This window comes from Prinia subflava, chromosome 30 (assembly GCF_021018805.1).
Source record: "Prinia subflava isolate CZ2003 ecotype Zambia chromosome 30, Cam_Psub_1.2, whole genome shotgun sequence".
NCBI lineage: Eukaryota > Metazoa > Chordata > Aves > Passeriformes > Cisticolidae > Prinia > Prinia subflava.
In genome coordinates, this window is record NC_086276.1 from 330282 (window position 1) to 355315 (window position 25034).

The 25034-nt window shown below is 53.5% G+C and overlaps 1 protein-coding gene and 1 pseudogene across 2 annotated transcripts in view; one reads left to right on the plus strand and one right to left on the minus strand.

Annotated features, from left to right (window-relative positions):
* The window catches only part of LOC134562705 (zinc finger protein 239-like), a 281290-nt gene that overhangs the window by 2868 nt on the left and 253388 nt on the right, over positions 1-25034 (plus strand). The gene's annotated exons all lie outside the window — the stretch shown is intronic.
* On the minus strand, positions 4842-13882 carry LOC134562732 (zinc finger protein 271-like; annotated as a pseudogene).

A 25034-nucleotide genomic window follows, 5' to 3' on the forward strand; every position in this document is an offset into this window, starting at 1 on the left:
GGGAGAAGCCCCACAAGTGCTTGGAGTGTGAGAAGAGCTTTAGACACAGGTCCTTCCTGATCCGTCACCAGAGGATCCACACTGGTGAACGACCCCACGAGTGTGGGGAATGTGGGAAGAGGTTTCAGTGGAGCTACACCCTGATCCGTCACCAGATGGTCCACACAGGGGAGAGGCCCTACCAGTGTGGGGAATGTGGGAAGAGGTTTCAGCTCAGCTCCAGTCTCCTCCTGCACCAGCGAACGCACACGGAGGAGAGGCCCTTCCGCTGCCCTGACTGCGGGAAGGGCTTCAGGCAAAACACTCATCTTGACAGGCACCGTCGCATCCACACTGGGGAGAGACCCCACGAGTGTGAGGAATGTGGGATGAGCTTCAGCCGGAGCTCCCACCTGATCCGGCACCAGAGGACGCACACCGGGGAACGGCCCTACGAGTGTGGGGAATGTGGGAAGAGCTTCAGAAGGAGCTGCAACCTGATCTGCCACCAGAACATCCACACTGGGGACAGGCTTTACAAGTGTGGGGAATGTGGGAAGAGCTTCAACCAGTATGCCAACCTGATCAGCCACCAAAAGATCCACACTGGGGAGAGGCCTTACAAGTGTTCCAAGTGTGGGAAGAGGTTTCTGACCAGCACCCAGCTCCTTGTACATCAGCAAATTCACTCAGAGGAGAGGCCCTTCCACTGCCCCGACTGTGGGAAGGGCTTCAAGCAGAACTCCACCCTCATCAGGCACCGGTGCATTCACGCCCGGGAGAGGCCCTACGAGTGTCCCCAGGGTGAGAAGAACTTCTTACACAGCTCATCCTTGACCAGACACCAACGGAGGCACCAGTAAGGGAAGCCTTGTGAGTGCCCCCAGTGCAGGAAGAGCTTCATGCACTGCTCCAACTCCATCCCCCCTGGAAGAGCCACACTGGGCAGAGGCCTGATGACCCACATTCCCTGTGATCCATGTTGGGAAGGCACTATACTGGTTATCCTTTTGTTTTGACCTTAATTTTCTTCTGATTCATCTTCATCCCTTAAAGAGCCAAAACAGCGTTGAAAAGAAAGAAATGGACCAAATATGTCTGAAGTCCCACCATTTCACAGGTAATTGAGGGAGAGTTTAGGGTTGGAGCCATATTCTGGAAGATTTGTGTGTTCTTGGGGGATTTTTGCAATGTTCTCCATCTCTTTGCACTCTTAAAGCCAAAAGGGATCATCTGTCACCTCAAAAACCACACAAATCCCACTGGGAACAACTCATTTTTAACCCAAAAGGGCTGAATCCTACTGTAACATGAGGGGTTCGTGGCTAGGGAGACACAAATCATGACTCGAGACCTCTGGATCATGAGACAAACAGCATGTTTTATTGTTTGGAACTCCCTTATTTATTAAGTTCAGAACTCCCAGTTCTAGACACTCGTTGGTCTGGCTCTTAGCCCTGCCAAGCTCCTTGACCAGTGATATGTCTGCACTCTGGACTGGCTATGACTGGTTGAGGTCTCTGCAAGAGCTCTCCCATTCACCTAGAGACTTCTAGAACAAGGCAGGTCAGCTGAGTTGGGTCTGTTATGGCCAGATTTATCTTGTCTAGCTAATAGATTAGCTATGACAATTGTCCTGGAACCGGGGGCTGTGCTGGGCTGGGAGATGGAGGGGGAGAGAGGGGGAAAGGGGCAGTGACTTCCTCTTCACCTGCCTCGAGTGCACTGGGGCATCTTCCTCCCAGCGTCCTCCTCCATCCAGCCAAGGCTGGGAATGGAAAATTCTAGTTTGTAGTAAAACAAGGGATGAGCAGGTTGAATTTGAAATTCCCTCTGCCCAAGTCCATCTCTAGAAGTCACCAGGCATCTGGGGTCTATAAAAAGCTCCCAAACACCAAGATTCGGCACTGAAAAAGCCTCCCAGGAGTTCCCATTCTCTGGTCTCTCCCATTAGGGAGAATTTGGGGTTTCCCCCAGCCACAGCTGCTGGGGGTCATGCTTCTATTGGGGGTCCCCACCATCCTCAGGCTGCTGGGAGTCCCAGGAACCCAAAAAGCTCGCCCCTCTTCTGTCTCCCCATTTGGGAATGCTGGCAGTGACTGGCCACATACTAGGAGTGCCAAGAAAAATGGGACCACATGAAGGGAGTTACTGGGCTCATACTGGGAGCAGCCATTTCCAGCACTGGCACCCCCAAACCCCTTTCCCACTCGTCCCGCCCATCCAGCCCCAGCAACCCGCGTTGGGGTCTCGGCAATCCCAGGGGTGTCCCCTCTTGGGGTCCTCGCTTTGCAATTCTGGGGCTCTCGTCTCTCTGGGGTCCCGCTCAGGGAAGCCGCGGCTCTCCTGGGGCTCCCCAAACCCGGTGTCCCCCCGCTCCCGCGCGCTCCCCATGGGCCCCGGCAGAGCTCGGAGGGCCCGGCCCGGGAAGCCCAACCCCCACCGCGGGGGGACCCGCATTCCCCCGACCCCCAACAGGGCTCTGCCGTCACCGGGACACCCCCAAAAACACTTCCTGGGGAGCCCCCGATAAACCCCAGAGGGGCATCTGTGGCTCGGCTTTGGAGCCCTGAGAGCTCCAAACAACTCTCCCAAAAAAAACCCAAACCCAGACATGCCCTCTTCGGGATATTTGGGGTGAGCTCCCCCTCTTCGGGCACCTGCAGTATTGGGGGCGATGCTCCCCAAGCGTGTTGCAGGTTCAGGGAGCGCTGGAGCCGCCTCTGCCTCCTCTGCCCTTCTCCTCCTGCTCCCTGCTGCCGCTCTGCCTCTTCCTCCCTCCCTCCTCCTCCTCCCCCGTTCCCAACCCCGAACTGTGGGGGCGGGGTCAGGGAAAGGGCGGGAACTGTCAGGGGAAAGGGGCGGGGTCAGGGAAAGGCCGGGAATCATGAGGGAGAATGGGCGGGGCCAAGCGGGCACACAGTCCTATAAGGGCCAGGTTTTGTCTAAAATCACCCAAATGGGCATAAAATTGTCTAAAGGGGTCTAAAATCTACCCTAAACCTAATCAGGTTTGGCCTCAGTTTACCCAAAGGAGACTTGAATCCCCACAAAGTGGCTTAAAATCACACAAAGGGCCCTAAAATCTACCCTAAATCCACAAATTTGGCCTAAGGTCAGTCAAATGCTGTTAAGATCATCCAAAGGGTTATAAAATCCAACCAAAGGGCTCTAAAACTGCACAATCTGGTTTAAAATCCTCAAAAAATGGTTTCAAAGCACACTTAAATCTCCCAAATGGGCATAAAATCCACCATGAAAGTACCTAGGTTTACCTAAAATCACCCAAAGGGATCTAAAGTCCACCTTTAGATGGAGATTTGCCCTAAATTCAGATTTGCCCTAAATTCACAAACATGTTGAAATCCCACCAATATAAACCTAAAATCCTCCAGAGGGATCTAAAATCCACCCTAACACTGCCCAGCTTATCCTAAAATCACCCAAATATGACTAAACCCCACCAGATTTGCCCTAAAATCAGCCAAAGGGGCCTAAAATCCACACTAAAATGCTCGAATACCCAGCCTAAACTTGCCCAGTTTGGCCTAAAATCACCCAAACTGGCCTAAAATTTCCAGGACTGAGACCAACATCAGCACCAGAATGGCCACCAGCACCAAGACTGACACCGACACCGGATCCGAGACTGGGATCGAGAGGAGTGGTGCCGCTCTGGGACCGGCACCGAGACCACCCAGAACCAACACCAGAACTGAGACTGGCACTGCAACGGCACTGGGACTGGGAGTGAGATTGCTCCGAGACAGAGAATGAGATCCAGACTGAGATCAGGACTGAAACCAGAACCAACACCGAGACTTGCACCGTTCCAGGACCAAGACTGAGACCAGGAGTGGCACCACTCCGAGATCGAAATCAGCACCAAGACTGGAATCAGCACCAGGAGTCCTTGGGGACTGCTCCGAGACTGAGAATCAGACCAGGACAGGGACCAAAACTGACACCAGGAGCGCTCTGGGATGGAGACTGAGACCAAGGCTGGAACTGGAACAGGGATCGAACCTGGAATTGCTCTGGGATTGGCTCCAGGATCACTCTGGGACTGTTGCGTTCGCTCCAGAGTGTTTTGGCCGCACCCACAGGCAAGACTGGGAGGAATTTCTGGACAGGGTGGGACCGCCTCAGTTCGCATTGTTCCAGTGCAGCCAAGTCAGTCCATATGATCCCAGTTTGTATGATCCCAGTCTCTATGGTTCTGATCCAGATGGTCCCTGCCTGTGAAATCCCAGTCCATGTGATCCCAGTCTGCACAATCCCACTCTACAAGGTCCCAGTCCCATCATCCCAGTCTGGAGGCTCCTGATCCAGATGGTCCCGCTCTGTGCAGTCCCAGGCTGGAGGATCCCAGTCCATGTGATCCCATGTCATGAGCCAAAGGATGGTCATGGTTCATTTTGATTTCAGAGTGCAAAAAGAGGCAATGAGAACTTAGTTCAAATAAAATCAATTGTATCTTTATTGATACACACAATTATGCGATAGAAAAGAAGGGAAAAGAAGAGAGAGAGAGAAAAGGGGTAAAGGAGGGGTAATAGCTACCGACTGAACAGACGTGAGTCCTCGTGACACTGGTACCAATAGACCACCTTCGCAGTCCTTGTGGCGCAGGCCAATAGATCCATTGTCCGCTGGGGAGGCCTCAAAGTGTGAGTCGCAGGGGGAAGCTTTTATAGTCATCTCAGAAGCAGGGGGCACCCGGCCAATGCAGGCAGAAGTGGGGGGCACCTGGCCAGCGTGGGGAGAGCACCCATGAGTCACTGTGAGGAGGCCCGTTGCTCTGGGCAGGCAGGTTTGGGAAAAGCAGGTCTGGGACAGCACAGTCGGTCAGAGCAAACACAGCCTCTGCAAACACGGCCCAAGAACCATGACAGTGTCCATTGCTCCTGCATGGGTCCCTGAAGAGGGTGTCTCGGTCCCATGGGTGCAGCTGCAGGAAGAAGCTTGGATCTCTCCTCAATCAGGCCAGAACTCCTGTGCTGTGGCCCAGGGTCCATGGGGGTCTGAGCCTCTGACAGTCGTGAGGCAGATGAGGGATTTTCAGACCGACTCTTACATCTCAGCCCGCAGGATCCCAGTCTGAATGCTCCTGCATGCCACACACTGCAAGGCTCTGGAATTCCAGTTCCCAGCAAGGAAAAGATCTTCCTGCCCTTGAAGGCAAAGCTTTGAAGAAGGAGCCAAAAGCCAAGGGCAGCAAGATCCTACAGGGACATATCACTGCCAGCCCCCAGAACTTCATCCATGCTGCTTGTAGCTCCTGCATTGGGAATTCAGTCAGGGCAGGGTCTTTGCTGGGAGCTGCCCTGGCTCAAGGGAGACACTGAGACAAAGAGAGCAGGCAGAGAGAGGCAGGAGAGAAAGAAGGACACCAACACAATCAGCTGAGAAGATGGCGCTCTGAAAACAGAACTGACACTGACTGAAAATGAATGGGGCAGAAATGAAGAACTCTCAAAGTCTAATTTGCTATCAAAACACATCCCACCCAGCCAGCCCCACACAATCCCAATCCCACCGCTCCAAATTTGGATCCTATTTCTCACCATCTCCTTCCAACCCCATCTCACCCTGGTGGAATCGAGTAACTTTGGAGTGACACTGAGTTTTTCTGCGGTGGAAACAAGTAATTTTGTAGTGGGATTGAGACCTGTGGCATTAAAATTGAGTTGTTTTCAGTGGGACTGGAGTGGTTTTGAGGTGACAGACTGATGCCTCTTGGCTTCTGCGGTGCAAAGAGAGGGAAAAGAGAAAAAATGAAGGCCAAAAAAAAAGAATAACCAGCCAGGTGTCATCCCAACATGGATCACAGGGAATGTGGATCACCAGGGCTCTGCCCAACATGGGTCCTGCAGTAGTGGATGGAGTTGGAGCAGCGCACGAAGCTCTTCCTGCACTGGGGGCACTCGCATGGGTTTCCTTCCCAATGCCTCCACTGATGTCTGGTCAAGTGAGAGCTAATTGAGAAGCTCTTCCCACACTGGGGACACTCTCCTCAGTGTGGATGTGTCGGTGCCTGATGAGGGTGGAGTTGTGCTTGAAGCCCTTCCCTCAGTCAGGGCAGCGGAAGGGCCTCTCCTGTGTGACTCTGCTGGTGCCGGAGGAGATGGGTGCTGATCTGAAACCTCTTTCCACACTCGGAACACTCGTAGGGCTTCTCCCCGGTGTGGATTTTTTGGTGGTTGATCAGTTTGGCACTGTTCCCAAAGCTCTTCCCAAATTCCCCACACTCGTAGGGCCTCTCACCAGTGTGGACCTTTTGGTGGCTGATCAGGTTGGAACTCTGGCTGAAGCTCCTTCCACATTCCCCACACTTGTAGGGCTGTTCCCCAGTGTGGGGCCTCTGGTGCTGGATCAGGTGGGAGCTGCAGCTGAAGCTCATCCCACATTCCTCACACTCGTAGGGCCTCTCCCCAGTGTGGAAGCACCGGTGATTCTTGAGGGTGGAGTTCTCCTTGAAACCCTTCCTGCAGTCGGGGCAGCAGAAGGGCCTCTCCTCTGTGTGTGTGCGCTGGTGCAGGAGGAGACTGGAGCTGGTGGAAAACCTCTTCCTGCATTTATCACACTTGTAGGGCATGTGCCCAGCGTGGATGTGCTGGTGGATGGTGAGTATGGATTTCTGCTTGAAACCCTTCCCACAGTAGGGGCAGTGGAAGGGCCTCTCGCCTGTGTGTGTCTGCTGATGTATGAGGAGCCTGGTGCTGGTCAGAAACCCCTTCCCACACTCGGAACATTCGTAGGGCCTCTCCTCAGTGTGGATCTTTTGGTGGAAGTTTAGGTCACTTCTCCTCCTGAAGCTCTTCCGACATTCTTCACACTTGTAGGGTCTCTCCCCCGAGCAGATCTTCTGTTAGTAGATCAGCTGGGAGCGTGACCTGAAGCTCTTCCCACACTCCCCACACTCATGGGGCCTCTCCCCAGTGTGGATCCTCTTGTGCTGCACCAGGTGGGTGCTGTTCCTGAAGCTCTTCCCACATTCCGCACACACGTAGGGTCATTCCCTAGTGTGGATCCTCTGGTGGGCAGTCAGCTGGGATCTTTTCCTGAAGCTCTTCCCACACTCCCCACACTCGTAGGGCCGTTTGTCTGTGTGGATCCTCTGGTGATGGAGCAGGTGGCACCGCCAGCTGAAGCTCTTCTCACACCCAAAGCACATGTGGGGCTTCTCCCCATCAGGAAACTGCTCGTGGACCACCAGCTCTGAGCTCTGGCTCCATCTCCGGTCACCTTCCTGGCACAGGCTGGGTCTTTCCTCCTCACATCCCCCCAATCTCTGTTTGCAGCCCTTCCTCCTGAGGGATCTCCGGACCTTTTCCTCCGCGTTGGATTCCTGTGCTATGGAGCTACTCAAAATGGCCTCTTCCATGAGGTTCTGCTGCGGGGATTTGTCCTCCTTGGTCTCCATGCTCAGCTCCTTGTCTGGGGAAAGAAGGACAAGGAGAGGATGGGATTTGCCTCCGTGCCAGAGGGAAGGGGAAGGAGATCCCCTCTCTACTCGGTTCCCGCCCTCCCCCAGGCTGTTGGGAGTGCCAGGAACCTCCCAGAAAAGCTCCCCCGTCTTCTGTCTTCACACTTAAGGATACTGGGAATGACTGGGCACATACTGAAAGTGCTGAGGAAACTGGAACCACACGGTGGAGGAACTGGGCTCATATTGAGAGCAGCCACTTCCAGCACTGGCACCCCCAAACCCCATTTTCACCCATCCTGCCCCTCCAGCCCCAGCACCCCTGCCAGGGTCCTGGCAATCCCAGGGGTTCCCCCAATATCAAGGTCCCCACTTTCCAGTGCTGGGGCTCTCCTCTCTTTGGGGTCCCACTCAGGGAAGCTGCGGCTCTCCCGGGGCTCACAAACCCGGTGTCCCCCCGGCCCCGCCACCCCCGCACGCTCCCCACGTGGCCCCGGCAGAGCCCGGAGGGCCCGGCCCAGGAAGCCCAACCACCACCACGGGGGGACGCGCATCCCCCGACTCCCAACGGGGCTCTGCCGCCACCGGGACACCCCAAAAACACCTCCCGGGGAGCCCCCGATGTCCCACCGAGGGGTATCTGCAACTCGGCTTTGGAGCCCTGAAAGTTTCAAACATCAGCCCCCCAAAAAAATCCCAAACCCAGGGACACCCTTGGGATATTTGGGGTGAGCTCCCCCTCCCAGCGCACCTGTACGATGGGGGCGATGCTCCCTGGGCAGGCTATGAGTTCAGGGAGCGCTGGAGCCGCCTCTGCCTCCTCTGCCCTTCTCCTCCTGCTCCCTGCTGCCGCTCCACCTCTTCCTCCCTCCCTCCTCCTCCTCACCCGTTCCCAGCCCTGAATCAGGGGTCGGGGTCAGGGAAAGGGCGGGAACTGTGAGGGGAATGGAGCAGGGCGAAATGGACACCGGTCCTCAAAGTGCCTGGTTTGGCTTCAAATCACCCAAAGGGACCTAAACTTTTCCTAAGGGGTCTAATATGCACTCTGACACTGATCTGGTTTGGCCTGAAATCACCCAAAGAGGCCTAAAATCCCCTCACTGTGGCCTAAAATCACCCTAATGGCAATAAAATCCACCCTAAATCCACATGGTTTGGCCTTAAATTAGACAAATGGGGTTAAAAACCGCTATAGGGGTATAAAATCCAACCAAAGGAGCCTAAAATTGCACAAACTGGTTTAAAACCCACACAAAAGCTGAGAAGGTGGCACTCTGAAAACAGAACTGACACTGACTAAAAATGAATGGGACAGAAATGAAGAACTCTCAAAGTTTTATTTACTATCAAAACACATCCCACCCAGCCAGCCCTACACAATCCCGATCCCACTGCTCCAAATTTGGATGCCACTTCTCCCAATCTCCTTCCAACCTCATCTCACCCTGGTGGCTGTGGAATCAAGTAACTTTGGAGTGGGACTGAGTTTTTCTGAGGTGGGAACAAGCCACTTTGAGGAGCGATTGAGCCCTTTTGGGTTAAAAATGAGTTGTTCTCAGTGGGACTGGAGCAGTTTTGAGGTGACAGACCCATCCATCTTGGATTCTTGAGTGCAAAGAGAGGGAGAAGAGAAAAAAATGAAGGCCAAAACAAAAGGATAAGCAGCCAGGTGTCTTCCCAACATGAATCATAAAAAATGTGGGTCACAAGGGCTCTGCCCAACTTGAGTCCTCCAGTGGGGGATGGAGCTGAGCAGTGCATGAAGCTCTTCCTGCACTAGAGGCACTTGCAGGGCCTTCCCTTACTGGTGGCTCTGTTGGTGTCTGGTCAAGCTTGAGCTCCTGGAGAAGCTCTTCCCACACTTTGGACACTTGAATGGCCTTTCCCCAGTGTGGATGCGCCGGTGGATGATGAGGGTGCAGTTCTGTGTGAAGCCCTTCCCACAGTCGGGGCAGTGGAAGGGCCTCTCATCCGTGTGAATCTGCTGGTGCAGGAGGAGATGCGAGCTGGTGGGAAACCTCTTCCCACACTTGGAACACTCATAGGGCTTCTCCCCAGTGTGGACTTTTTGGTGGACAATGAGGTTGGCATGGTGCCTAAAGCCCTTCCCACATTCCCTACACTTGTACGGCCTTTTCCCAGTATGGATGTTCTGGTGCTGGATCAGGTGTTTCCTCTGTCTGAAGCTCTTCCCACACTCTGCACACTCGTAGGGCCGTTCCCCAGTGTGGGTCCTCTGATGGCAGATCAGGTTGGAGCTCTGGCTGAAGCTCATCCCACATTCCTCACACTTGTAGGGTCTCTCCCCGGTGTGGATGCGCCGGTGCTTCGTGAGGGTGGAGTTCACCTTGAAGCCCTTCCCGCAGTCAGGGCAGCGGAAGGGCCTCTCCTCCATGTGTGTGCGCTGGTGCAGGAGGAGACTGGAGCTGGTCTGAAACCTCTTCCTGCATTTATCACACTCGTAGGGCCTCTCTCCAGTGTGGATGCGCCGGTGCCTGCTGAGTGTGGAGTTCACCTTGAAGCCCTTCCCGCAGTCGGGGCAGCGGAACGGCCTCTCCTCTGTGTGAATCCGCTGATGCCTAAGGAGATCGGAGCTGGTCTGAAACCTCTTCCTGCATTTATCACACTCGTAGGGCCTCTCTCCAGTGTGGATCCTATGGTGGGCACTCAGGGCAGAGCTCTGTCTGAAGCATTTCCCACATTCCCGACACTCGTAGGGCCTCTCCCCACTGTGGATCATCTGGTGCTTTATCAGTTCGGAGCTCGTCTTGAAGCTCTTCCTACATTCCCCACACTGGTAGGGTCTCTCACCAGTGTGGATCATCTCGTGACAGAGCAGGTGGGCACTGTTCTGAAACCTCTTTCCACATTCCTCACACTCGTAGGGTCTCTCCCCAGTGTGGATCCTCTTGTGCTGGACCAGGTGGGTGCTGTTCCTGAAGCTCTTCCCACATTCCGCACATGTGTAGGGTCGTTCCCCGGTGTGGATCCTCTGGTGGCACATCAGGACAGACCTCAGGCTGAAACTCTTCCCACATTCCTCACACTCGTAGGGTCGTTCCCCAGTGTGGATCCTCTGGTGGCGGATCAGGCTGGACCTCTGGCTGAAGCTCTTCCCACACTCCGAGCACTTGTGGGGCTTCTCCCCATCAGGAAGCTGCTCATGCTCCACCAGCTCTGAGCTCTGGCTCCATCTCTGGCCACCTTCCTGGCACAGGGTGGGTCTTTCCTCCTCACATCCCCCCAATCTCTGTTTGCAGCCCTTCCTCCTGAGGGATCTCCGGGCCTTTTCCTCCCTGGTGGATTCCTTTGTCGTGGAGCCGCTCCAAACAGCCTCACCCATGAAGTTCTGCTGCGGGGATTTGTCCTCCTTGGTCTCCATGCTCAGCTCCTTGTCTGGGGAAAGAAGGACAAGGAGAGGATGGGATTTGCCTCCGTGCCAGAGGGAAGGGGAAGGAGATCCCCTCTCTACTCGGTTCCCGCCCTCCCCCAGGCTGTTGGGAGTGCCAGGAACCCAAAAAGACCCCTCCTCTTCTGTCTCCCCACTTAGGGAAACTGGGAGTGACTGGGCTCATACTGGGAGTGCTGAGAAAACTGGAACCACATGGGGAGGGGCAGGGTGCAACTGGGCTCATACTGGGAGCAGTCACTTCCAGCACCGGCACCTCCAAACCGCTTTCCCGCTCATTCTGCCCCTTCAGCCCCAGCACCCCTTGCAAAGGTCCCGGCAATCCCAGGGGTCCCCCCCTCTCGGGGTCCCTGCTTTGTGGTTCTGGGGCTCTTCTCTCCCCAGAGTCCCTTTAAGTGAAGCTGCACCTGTCCCAGGGGTCCCCAAAACCTGGTGTCCCCCCGACCCTGCCGGGGCTCTGCCACCACAAGGACACCCCAAAAACACCTCCTGGGGAGCCCCCGATGTCCCCCCGAGGGGCATCTGCGCCTCGGCTTCAGAGCCCTGCAAGCTCGAAACATCTCCCCCAAAAAAACCCCAAACCCAGGGACGCCCCCGGGATATTTGGGGCAAGCTCCCCCTCCCAGGGCACCTGCGGGATGGAGGCGATGCTCCCTGGGCGTGCTGCGAGTTCAGGGAGCGCTGGAGCCGCCTCTGCCTCCTCTGCCCTTCTCCTCCTGCTCCCTGCTGCCGCTCCGCCTCTTCCTCCCTCCCTCCTCCTCCTCCCCCGTTCCCAGCCCCGAACTGTGGGGGCGGGGTCAGGGAAAGGGCGGGAACTGTGAGGGGAAAGGGGCGGGGTCAAGGACAGGGCGGGAATTATGAGGGAAAGGAGCTCGGCCAAGGGGACGAGCAGTATTAAAGGGCCTGGTTTGGCTTAAAATCACACAAAGAGGCCTAAATTAATTCAAAGGGACCTAAAATCCGCCATTAATCCACATGCTTTGGGCTAAAATCAGCCAAATGGGGTTAAAATCATCCAAAGGGGTCTAAAATCCAACCAAAGGGCCGTAAAACTGCACAAACTGGTTTTAAACCCTCAAAAAAATTACTTCAAATCACCCTTAAATCTCCCAAATGGGCATAAAATCCACCCTCAAAAAACCTAGGATTGCCTAAAATCACCCAAAGGGCCCTGAGGGCTACCCTAACACCTTACCAGATTTGGCCCAAAATCACCCAAACATACCTAAACCCCATGGAAGTAGGCCTAAAATCCTCCAAAGGGATCTAAAATCCACCCTGAAACTACCCAGGTTATCCCAAAATCACCCAAATGACACTTGACGCCACCAGATTTGGCCTAAAATCACCCAAAGGAACCTAAAACCTTGTTGGAAAAACCAGGACCACACTGAGAACAACTGGGACCATGCTGGGGGACACTGGGAGCGAGTGGGTGTCACAGGATCTTCACTGGGGGAACTGGGCATGACTGGGACCATGCTGGGAGGGACTGGGATCCTCACTGTGTCTATACTGGGGCAACTGGGATCACACTGGGAGGAACAGGGAGACACTGGAACCATGCTGGGGGCAACTGGAATCCTGCTGGGATCACAGTGGAAGCAGCTGGTCAATGCTCGGGGACACTGGAATCATACTGAGTCATACTGGTAGCAGCTGGGACTGCACTGAGGGTGACTGGGAGTGGCTGGGATCAGGCTGTGAGACTGTGCCTCCCGCTCAGCCCTGTCGGGAGCCCCGGCCAGCAGGCACAGCAGTCAGCTGGGGACACTCAGTGCCCTGGGGTACCGAGGGGAGGCTACGGGCGTTAGCCGTGCACGGGAAGTCTGTGGTCAGGAGAAAGCCAAGGCTGAAAGAGGCTCTCCACAGCGGTAACAGCACAGGTCTTTCCTGGTGTCTCCAGAGAGCTCCTGAACCCAGGGGTACAAACTGTGCAGAGCCAGGCTCGCAGCCCACAGCCCCTTTTACAGAGAGGAGGGTACAAGGGGGGAACCACTCATCAGCCAGTGGGGGAAGGCTGGGGAGAGAACAGGGCACATAACAGACAACGAGGATAACCACTGAGGGTACATTAGGGAAGGGACCCCTGCTTTCCAGCCCAACACTTGATGCCCCACTTAGAGCCATCTAGAATAAGGGAAGGATACACCAAGTGATGGCCAAGGGATCAGGGAGGGGTTATGAGGACTGACATATATAGGGGATGGTACAAACTCCTAATGATTGCATCATAGAAAGGAAAAACCTTCACAAACCAGAACAAAGGCAAACAAACCACAACAAGGCTGGAAGCAACTCTGGGCAGCTTGGAGTGACTGGGAACATGCTGGCAGCAACTGGGACATACTGGGAGAGACTGAAACCATAGTGGGGGTAAATGGGAGCAACCGGAAGCACTCTGGATGATCAAGGGAGCAGCTGTGCCCAGGTCATACTGGGATCCTACTGGAACTGACTGGCATCATACTGGGAGTGACTGCAATAGTACTGGGAGTATCTGAGAGTGACTGGGATCAGACTGGAATCAGACTGGAAGTGACTGGGAAGGTGCTGGCTGTGACTGGAACATACTGGGAGGGACTGGGAGCAACTGGGCGCACACTGGGAGTTCCAGGGAGTCACTCTGGGCATGGCTGTGCCCAAACCCGGTGTCCCCCCGGCCCCGCCGCTCCCGCGCGCTCCCCACGTGGCCCCGGCAGAGCTCGGAGGGCCCGGCCCGGGAAGCCCAACCCCCACCGCGGGGGGACCCGCATCCCCCCGACCCCCAACGGGGCTCTGCCGCCACCGGGACACCCCAAAAACACCTCCCGGGAGCCCCCGATGTCCCCCCGAGGGGCCTCTGTGCCTCAGCTTTGGAGCCCTGCAAGCTCCAAACATCAGCCCCCCAAATAACCCCAAACCCAGGGACCCCCCCGGGATATTTGGGGCGAGCTCCCCCTCCCCGGGCACCTGCGGGATGGGGGCGGTCCGGGGGGGCTGCGAGTTCAGGGAGCGCTGGAGCCGCGCGGTTCCTCCGCTCGTTGTCTCCTCCCGCTTCCTCCTGCCGCTCCGCCTCTTCCTCCCTCCCTCCTCCTCCTCCCCCGTTCCCCGGACCCGTCGGAGCCCGCTGGGGGAGCGGGAATGGAGCCGGGCCAGGTGGGAAGGCAGAGAGGGTTGGGGGATGGCAGGAGTGGGATCACTGGGAGTGACTGGGCTGTACTGGGATCATACTGGGAGCATCTCCTGTGTGACTGATTTATACCGGGATCATACTGGGATGATACTGAGAGTGAGTAGGAGCAGCGCGATGGCTCCAGCGCTGGGGCTGGGTGCTCTCGTGGGGGCAGCGAGGGGGAAGTGGGACTTCTGGCAGCGGGACCCGAACGGGACCGGGACCCCCCTGCTCCCCTTATCCTGCACAGGGACCTCCCTGAATCCCCTATTTCTGTACATCAGGATCCCCTGCTACCCTTCTCCCGGTCATCCCATGTCTCCCAGCCTCCAGACTTCCCGTGTGCTTGACCCTGGCATGCCCTGGAATACCTTGGACCCCCATTCCTGTCTTTCCCAGCCCCCAGCCCCACCTTTCTGCAAAACCAGAGACGCCCTGAACTCCCTCTTCCCGAATATTCCGGGTTTATCCAGCCTGTGACCCTCCTGTTTTGGGAAAACCTGGACTCCCCTTTCCGGGGCTCAAGGACCCCCTGGAACTCCCTTCTACCTCTCTCAGTCCTTGCCCCCATTTCCTTGACCCTGAGATGCCCCTGACTCCCATTCCTGAGAACTGAGACACCCTTTCACCCCTTTGCCCACCACTGAGACCCCCCTGCACCCCCTTATCCGGCACCAACTCAACCTTTTCCCTGCCACCCCACCTTTCCCAGCCCCCAGATCCACCCTTTTCCTTGACTCTGGGACCCCTGGGCCCCCATTCCTGCATTTCCCAGCCCCCAGCCCCTCCTTTCCTCACCCTGAGGAGCCCTGGCACCCCCTTTGCTGGGCCCTGGACACCCCATCCCACCTCTCCCAGTGCCTGCCCTCCCCTTTCCTTGACTCTGAGCCCCTGAACCTCCTTCCCAACTCTCCCAGCTCTTCAAGTCCCTCCTTTCCTTGACCTGTTGAGCCCCCTGGATCCCCAAACTCTCCCATTCAGTCTCCCCAGCTCCCCCAAATCTCTGTGTCCCCCCAGTGTCCCACTGCCTGCAGTGCCTGGAAGCGGCGCTGTCAGAGCCCGGCCCAGGGGTCCCCCAGTCCTTGATTGTGGGCGGGACCCCCTGTGAGCGCTGGGACAGCGAGCGGGGCCGGATGGAGCTGCAGAGAGTGGGGATGGCAGCGGGAGCTGAGCTGGGACACTGGGATAGCCAGAGCTGGGATATTGGGATAGGCAGAGCTGGGACATTGGGATAGGCAGAGCCAGGATATTGGGATAGCCAGAGCTGGGATATTGGGATATGCAGAGCTGGGACATTGGGATAGGCAGAGTCCCTGTAGGATCTTGCTGCCCTTGCCTTGTTGCACTTTGCTTTGTTTCCTTGCTGTGCCGGAAGTGTCCAGGCAGAGGCAGAGTGACTCTTACCGAGGAACTTTGTCATGCTTTCACCTAATATTAAATCTGGTTTTTGCTGATCCCTTGCCAGGGGTTTTTCAAGCGCTCTCAAGTACTTGTTTGTAACAGGGTGAAGGAGCCCTGGCCCTGGCTCTGGCCCGGGGGGACATGAGGACACTGCCGGGGGTGTCAGGCTCTGGGGTCGATCTCATGGAACATCCTCTGGGGCAGGCTGCGGCACCAGGGGTAGGGGGGACCCGGGGGGACAGGGGACCCCGCTGTGCACGAGCAGCATTGGACTTCTCTGGGGGAGCTGTGAGGGGAGCCGGGGTGGAGTGACCTCCCCAGTGACCTCACACTGCCCCTGTGATGTCACACCACCCTGTGCAGTCACACAGTCCCCTCTGATGTCACACCACCATTGTGATGTCACACCACCCTGTGATGTCACACCACCCTTGTGATGTCAGACAGCCCCCTGTGGTGTCATAGCCTTCTCTCTGATGTCAGTCAGCACTGTGATGTCACACCCCACTCAGAGATGTCACACATCCTTCTCTGAGACATCACAGAGTTGCCCTCTGATGTGACAGAGCCTCTGTCTATGATGGCAGCGCTTGCACTGGGACCTCACAGCGCACTTTATGATGTCACAGCCTGCTCTGTGATGTCAAAACCCACTGTTAAGTCATGCAGCCCACTCTATGATGTCATTCAGCCACACTGCAATGTCACAATCCACTCTATGAGGTCACACAGCAACACTGTGATGTCACAGCCCACTCTATGAAGTCACACAGCCACACTGCGGTGTCACACCCTGCTCTGTTCCCATTGTGTCACAACAGTCTCCAGTGCTCTAGGAGGCCGCAGTGTGAAGCAGTGGACATTTGCCCTCAGGCCTTTCTTGGTCACAGTGGAACCTTGCTTGCACGAGACCTGGCAGTGTCCCAGTGGAACATGGGTTCCACGAGGCCCCCTTGATCAAAGTAGAGCCTTGGATCCATGACATTCCACTGTGTCACAATGTTCTCCTTAGTTTCCTGAGAAGCTGATGTGTGGACAATTGACCCTGGGTTCCTTGAGATTCGATTGAATGGCAGTGGTGTCCTAGGTTTCATAGAGCCCAGATTTGTCACAATGGATTCTTGGTCTCAGGATATTCCATTGTGACACAGTGGTCTCCAGCACTCTCTAAGGCTGCACCGTGGAACAGTGGACACTTGGTTCCATGAGTTTCCATTGGGTCACAGCGGTCTCCTGTGTTGCACTGTGCCTGGCTATGTCCCAATGGACACTGGGTTCCATGAGCAGTGGCACTGTCCCAGGGGCACCTGTGTTCCATGACACCCTGCTGTGTCACAAGTGACACTTTGTTCCGTGAGATTCCATGGAGTCACAGCGTCACTGGGGTTCCATGTGGGTGCCCGGGGAGTGGGGGCCCATTCCAAACATCCTGGGCAACCCTGGACTGGTGCCTTTTGGGGGGAATCTTTGGATCTTGCAGGACTCCAAAGCCAAGCCACAGATGCCCCTTGGGACATAGTGGAGCATTGTGGAAGCCAAGAGACCCTGATGGAGCCAAGGCTGCAGTGTGTCACACAGGGACCCCAGCAAAGCCAGGAGACCCTGATGGAGCCAAGGCTGCAGTGTGTCACACAGGGACCCCAGGGAAGCCAGGAGACCCTGATGGAGCCAAGGCTGCAGTGTGTCACACAGGGACCCCAGGGAAGCCAGGAGAGCCTGATGGAGCCAAGGCTTCAGTGTGTCATACAGGGACCCCAGGGAAGCCAGGAGACCCTGATGGAGCCAAGGCTGCAGTGTGTCACACAGGGACCCCAGGGAAGCCAGGAGACCCTGATGGAGCCAAGGCTGCAGTGTGTCACACAGGGACCCCAGGGAAGCCAGGAGACCCTGATGGAGCCAAGGCTGCAGTGTGTCACACAGGGACCCCAGCGAAGCCAGGAGAGCACTGTGAGGCCATGGAACAATTTGGCACCAAGGTTCCACTGTGACCTAACAGAACCTCATGGAAGCAAGGAAGCATTGTGAGCCTCTGGAGTCCAAGTCTGCAGGTGGATTTTCTGTTCCCTCCTGGGATCTTGGTGGACAATCAAACCTAAGGCAGCCTCTCAATTGTCCGGCTGTGTCATCAGTGTGGGGGAAATTTGGAGGGATGCCCTGTCAACTGTGGCCCTGCTGCTCCTCCTGGCTGGGCGTGGAGTTGCTGGGACACAGTGGGGGAGGGTCCTGATGTTCCTCCCCTTGGCCCCCCCAGCCGTGCAGAACTTTTGGGGCATTTTGAAGCCAACTGGAGGTGAAGTTGGGTCGGATTGGGAGGGGGGTTGGGACAAACTGGGTGACTTTTTGGCACGTCCCAGTGTCATGGTTTGACCCTTGCCCAACGCCAGGCACCCACAGAGTCGCTCGCTCACCCTCCCCTGCCACAGCTGGGTAGAGGAGGGAAAAGGATAAAAAGGGTAACAGAGGGTTAAAAGTTAACAAAGGGTCCTTATCTCACTCTTCATGAGTGAGATAAAGACCAGGAGAAATATTTCAAAGGCAAACAGGCTCAACTTGACTTGCAAGGTGAATTTATTACTAACAGAATCAGAGGATAATGAGAAGTAAAATAAGCCCTTAAAACACTGCTTTTCTCCCCAGCCCCTCCTTCCCACCAACAGTGCAGGGACACAGGGCATGGGGGTTGTGGTCAGTTCATCACCAAGATTTTCTTTTGCTGCTCTGGGTGAGGAGTCCCTCCCCTGTGAGACCATGAGATCCCTCCCACGGGAGACAGTTCTCTGTGAACTCCTCCAACGTGGGTCCACTCTCCCGAGCAGCAGTCCTACTGCACCTCCTGCAATGTCAATTCGTCTCCACAAAGGCAAAGAGTTCTTCCAAAGCTGCTGCAACGTGGGTCTCTCTTCCCACGGGGCACAGTCCCCCAAGGACAGGCTGCTCCAGCCTGGAAGCAGGGCCCCACTCTCCACCGGGTCTCCCACCGGATCACAGCCTCCTCCAGAAATCCACCCGCTCTGGCGTGGGCACTGCCCCACAGGCTGTGGGTGGATCTCTGCATCCCCCGTGGATCCCCACGGGCTGTGGGTGGATCTCTGCATCCCCCGTGGATCCCCACGGGCTGTGGGTGGATCTCTGCATCCCATTTGGATCCCCACAGGCTGTTGGTGGATCTCTGCATCCCCCGTGGATCCCCACAGGCTGTGGGTGGATCTCTGCATCCCCCGTGGATCCCCACGGGCTGTGGGTGGATCTCTGCATCCCCCGTGGATCCCCACAGGCTGTTGGTGGATCTCTGCATCCCCCGTGGATCCCCACAGGCTGTGGGTGGATCTCTGAATCCCCCGTGGATCCCCACGGGCTGTGGGTGGATCTCTGCATCCCCCGTGGATCCCCACAGGCTGTGGGTGGATCTCTGCATCCCATTTGGATCCCCACAGGCTGTGGGTGGATCTCTGCATCCCCCGTGTATCCCCACGGGCTGTGGGTGGATCTCTGCATCCCATTTGGATCCCCACAGGCTGTGGGTGGATCTCTGCATCCCCTGTGGATCCCCAGGGGCTGCAGGGGCTCAGCTGCTTCACCATGGCCTGCAGAGGAATCTCAGCCCCAGTGCCTGGAGCCCCTCCTGCTCCTCCTCCTCCACTGACCTTGGTGTCTTCATGTTGTTCTCCCTCACATGTTCTCACCTCCTCCTCTTCTCTGACTAGAGAAAAAACTGTGTGCCTTTGTTTTGATTTTCTTCTGAAATGTCATCACAGAGGCGTTTCCAGCCTCTCTAATTGGCCCAGCTTTGGCCAGCAGCGTGTCCATCGTCAGAGACATCAGGGACTGGCTCTGCTGGACACGGTGGAAGCTTCCAGCAGCTTCTCACAGAAGCCACCTCTGTGGCCCCTGCTACCAAAAACCAGGCAGTGCAAAACAGGAGTCACTGGGGAGAAAAGCTCTGAATGAGTAAAAACCACTTTGTGCATTTTCTGATTGGCTTCAAAGTGTTGTGGTCTCTGGTACCTGCACATCTCTATGGCAACTGCAGAGTCATCACCACTGTAAGAAATAGAAGTTATGAAGGCCCCACCTTGATGTTAGTTCTCTCATGTTGTCCCGTTACCCCAAGGAATAATTTATGTACCCCCTGTCCTCCTACAAGTTACAGTTTATTGTATTCATTGTATTCATTTGTGTAGGCCCTGTTCACCTACTTGTTGCAGTCCAGTGTATTCATTGCATTTGTTTGTGCTCCCTTTGCTCTCTTATGTGTTACTTTTTAATGTACTCACTCTGTGTACCCTCCTGTTCTCCTGTGTGTTGCTGATTGTGAAAAATAGGGTTATTTAATTCATGGTCTATAAATGATTATAAGCTGGAAACTGTAATATATTGTATAAAGGTGTGTCTGCTCAACCCGCACGTTTCACGGACTTCTGTAAAGCACCTCTCCTGATCTCCCTGGTCCAAAAATAGAAGGTGAGAACACGAGGCACTGATGAGACAATGGACATTGACCAACCTACCCCTGTCTACCTGCGCCGAAAATTGCCTCAGAAACAAGGATTTACTCTGATCGGTCGAATACGTGCAGGAAAGTCATCACACACTTCTAAGGCGGTTAGATTACTCAAAGCAAAGACTTACTCTGGACATTAGCATTTGAATGGACCAAGGGACTTTTTCAGGGCGTAGTGTAAACACTCTTAATTGCCAGTGCTTAGCAGAAACAATGGGAAGAGTGCTGCCGAGGGGGAAATAAAGGGTATTTAAGTTGAGCCTCTGGACGGGCGAATTTGTGTACCCAGCTAGAGACACAGACGGCCAGGGTCCATGTCTCAGGGTCACCCTTGGCTCCCTTTTTCCCGAGAGAAACTCTGTCAAGTAGGTATCGCTGTTTGTGTGGGTTTTTTTATTGCTTAAAATTCTGTGATTTGATTCCAAATTTTGTGATTTGAATTTTTAATAAACCAAATTATTGAATTTGGAAGTAAATTGTCCTGACATTTATAACACTGATCCTCCCGAAAGCCCCCTCCTCTTGTTTTTCCGTTGGGAAACCGCCCACTGCTCCCACCATCTCTGCTCTGCTCTTCATGTGGTCTAAAAATGGCCCTGCCAGCTACCCGTACTTCACAAAATGACTGCCCCACAGACAGAATATGCAAATGAGCTGGCATATAGCCAAGTTGAGAGAACTAAACCTTTAAATCAGCCAACCTAGAGAGAGTTCTTACAAAAGAAACATGACACCTAATAAAGAAAAGTAGTGGCTTTCAACAGAGAGAGAGCTCAAATGTGTCGCCCTGACTTGTACCGAGCTCCATCCGAGTAGGACCCCTGGACTCTGAGCCATTTAACAGAGGTGTTTGGCCGTTCTGGTGAGGGTGGGATGTCTGGACCTGGTGTCTATGATAGCAGGGACGAGGTGCTTCTGATCTTTGATCTCAAGCTACGAGGAGCGGAGGCAGTGGCAGGCACCCCTCAAACCCCCACCCCAAGGGTGAAATCTTTTAATAAAGGCTTTTAAAAAGGAGAAGAAACTCTCCTGGCCCTAACTTATAACAACCCCCACGCCCTCTGACTGGCCAGAGGCTGTTCTGGGGTGGGAGCTGCGGGCAGTCAGGACACTCCCTCTGTCAAACGTGGAACCCTCACAAGCTGCCTAAAACCACCCAAACTGGGAGTCACAGCCTTCCCTCAGACAGCAGTGGAACCACGGGGTCACCCCAACCTCCCAGAATGAGGCAGGGGGCCCACAAGCCATTTATATCCCCCATAAAATGGTGGAAAGCAGCAGGATCCCCCCAAAATTGGTGTTTCCTTGTTAGAAAAACAGAGGAAGACAAGCCTCATGCTATCATGGTCAGCAAGTCTCAGCTTTATTCAAGTCTAATTGCACTTATATGGTATTGTTAATTAGCTTATGCATATTGCAAAATTACAGCTCATGATTGGTTACAACATCTTGATGCATATTCTTTGTTCAGAAGGCCTTGCAGTTTACAATATGGTTACAATTTTCTCTATACTTGCATAAATTTATGCTTATGTCCCTGCTTCTTCCTCACGTCTACCCTCCCGCTTCTTCACGTCTAGCACGTACACACAGTTAAATCCTAACTAGTTCAACAGTATCATGGCCTTTGCTACGCAGCCACGCATCAGAAAGACTCTCCACACTTCCCCCGTTTTCTTTAGATTGAACAAGAAGTTGCTGATTAAACATTTTTTGAACAACTTGGTGCATCAAATTCTGTAAACAGATACAGATACAAGGCAAACAAATAATTAACAAGAAAATCACTATGCCTACTGTGATAACTATTTTCAGCATTGAGGTCAGCCAAGGACCTAATCCCAAAGAAGCAAGCCATCCGTCTAGGCCCCATCCCTGTTGCAGTTTTAATTGTCCTGTCAATTTCTGTAGATTTGAGATTTGGGCATGAATGGATTGAGAATGATCAGATAAGTTCATACAGCACATTCCTTCAAATTCCTCACAGCCGTGACCTTGTGCTAAAAGCAAAAAATCAATCGCAGCCCGATTTTGAACAGTCGCGTGCCTGATTGAATCCACATCTACTAGCAAGTTGCTTAAAGCAAGTGAAGTGGCATTGGTTTGTTTTGCCAGCCAGCACCCTAATTTATTGAGAGTAGTCAAGCTCTGAGCTGATGCTACTCCTGGGGCAAAAATAGACACAGCAATTATTTTATCCGGGGACCAAAATTCCATGTTTGATTTACACTTTGATGTAAACTGATGGGCCATTCTTTTTGTTCGCTTTTGAGCACGTGCTTGACTTAAGATCATAGATGTGTTTGGGGTAAGCAACGATAATCGTCCTAATGTACATGGACCACCTTTCATCCTAGAAGGAATGCCTGCCCAGGCTCTGTCGCCACAAATAAAAAACATTCCAGATGGTAACTGACGTGGTGCTAAGGTAGATACAGAAACTTTAGGAGAGGTATAATTGCACCAAAATATAGAATTTCGATAAACTGCTAGGGAAGAGTTAACTATTGTGGCATGATCATTCCCGGAACATAAAGTTTTACTGATAAAGTTAAAAACAACACATCCATCAGCCTGAACTGATCCTAACAACTCGATCTCTTGTGGCTCTAAAAGCGCTGAAGGTAGATAAGGCACCCACATACCCCAAGTATCCACTGCTGACCGAGAATTGTTCCTTTTACAAGGAGGGACAAAAGAAGGACAAGGCCAGTCATCAACAGGTAATCCTACTAAACATGTAGAAAAGGGGTTTCCCGGAGATGAAAGAGAAAAACATATTGTATTCTGATTAGTTAGGTTAGCCATAGTGACCCAGATGTTTGTTTTTGGCTGTGGGGGAATCCACCAAGCATTTGTTACACAAGAATAAAATATCAATAGGTGTAAGACCTTCATGTTCACTTCTTACCCTTCTTGCTTTTGCTTTTACATCTAAGTTTTCTAAATCTCCTATTGAGATGCTCCCAGTCTTCTGGTGCAACAGTCCACAAGCGAGGAATATAGCAGTCTGTATCACACCTTTTTTGAATTATATGCGTGCTGATTACAGCTGCTACTCTCTTCACTAAATGTTGCAACTGCCAGCGAGCAAAAGCAAGGCGCTGTTGTTCTACACTCTCAAATAATGTTAGTGCTTGATGATAAGGTAACCGAGTTTCACTCTCAAGTGCTTGGCGAGAGTTTTCTCTCCTCCAAGCTCCTTTACATGCAATACACCATGGATCACCCTGCAGTTCTTTCTGATATACCCACTTTTGTTGTTTACATCTTCCACAGCAAATTAAAACCCAAGCACCATGCTTTTGATCCAAACAACAATAACAACAGGGAAATCTACTGTCTCCTAATTGATAATTTGCTAAACAAGCTATCAAATATGCAAAATTGTCCACTGTATATATATAATAGATAGAAGGTTCAATCACTGTCTGTAGAAACTTCCGATAAAGGAGAACCAGACCATCCAGGCGTAACCGAGGATTTTGGGGTTTTAATGCCGGCTTTGTTCACCGAGCTGGAATCCACTCAGGTCCTGTCCATTGAGATGGAACTCGACTGCCTTCCGAGGTCGTGTAGAAAGATCTATAGTCAATAATGTTAGTCCTCCTGTGGAGCCAAAAGCCCCTTGATTTCTTGCTTCATGTCGCATAGGAGAAATATGTTTAGCCAATTGAGGAAGAGGTATTAATTGTGCCAGTCTCTGTCCCTTTTTAATTTGTAGGGGAGGGAATTGAGTATAAGCCATAATCATGATTTCTCCACAATAATCCGCATCAATAACACCAGGTAAAACAAATAATTCTAACATCGTCGTAGAAGAGCGTCCCAGCAAAAGTCCACCTACTGGTTGTCCATTAATTAGAATAGGTCCAATAAGTCCAGTGGGGATCTTGTGAGGGTGTGTGGTCATAATGGTGACATCTACTGAGGCTGCCACGTCTATGCCGAGGCTCCCGCTGGTGGCTGGTTGCAGTTGTTGGTTGGCACTGTTGGCATTGCAGCTGCTATTTGTGTCCCAGCGCGGCGGCTGTTGTTCGCGCTGGTCCTGAAGTTTCCCGATCTCCGTCGACAGGCGTGGGTGTTATGTGAGTCACTGCGGCACTTTGCACACCAGACTCCTGCAGCATTACATTCTCTCCGAATATGTCCATTACTGCCGCAACGAAAACATTTTATGTGAGCACCAGAGGGTGAGGAGCGAGGACCAGTGCTAGCCGTTGCCGCTTGGAGAGGAGCAAGAGCTGCCATCACCTGCGTCTGTGAAGCTTTTGCCTGTTGTTGTAATCCTAAGCCTAATTGCTTTATAGCATCCACTAAAAATGCCTGAGTCCCTGATGGAACAGTTGCTGCTTTTTCTAACAAATCAGCTATTGTCCAGTCCCCTGCCATAGTGTTTATCATAGACCTAGTGTGTGAATTGCTATTTTGAAGGACACATTGTTTTAACAATGCTCCTTTCATATAATCCTGAACACCCGCTCTATCTATAGCTTCTGCAACTTTGTCTACAAAAGATCCTAAAGTTTCTTCACGACCCTGCTTTATACCCATATATATGGGTACTCCCTCCGGAGCTTTAACCCTTGCAATAGCCCTTCTAGCTACCATCATAGCTTCCCGACACTTGTGCGGTCCCAGAAGTGCTTGAGCCTCCATAGTTTGATAATTTCCCAGTCCTAACAACTCATCCAGTGTTATACCTTGTAACGGATCACCTTGTCCCCTCTGTACAGCTACCAAAGCTTGTGCCTCCGCTTGCCAATGTGCATTAAACAACAGATGCTGATGTTGTGTAAAATAAGTCTAGCTATCCCTTTTATGTCTGCTGGCAACAAAACATGAGCATTAAAAAGATACTCCAGCATCTGTTTTACGGTCTCGCTAGTAACCCCATATTGCCCTACCGTCGAGCGCAACTGCGCTAATATTTTCCAATCTAAAACTGTAACTGCTGCCTGCAAACCTCCTGCTGGATTTGGTGAAAAAGTAACTAGAAAAGCTAAAGAACCAGAGGCAGCCTCCATCATATCATTATCACCCTGCTCAGCGCCCTGCCGAGCCAGAGCCACCCATACCTCACGGCGTTCCCTAGCCATGGCCCCCGCAATGTCAGATTCTGCCCCAGGGATAGGCTGTTTGGGAATGTGGCCAGCTGAGG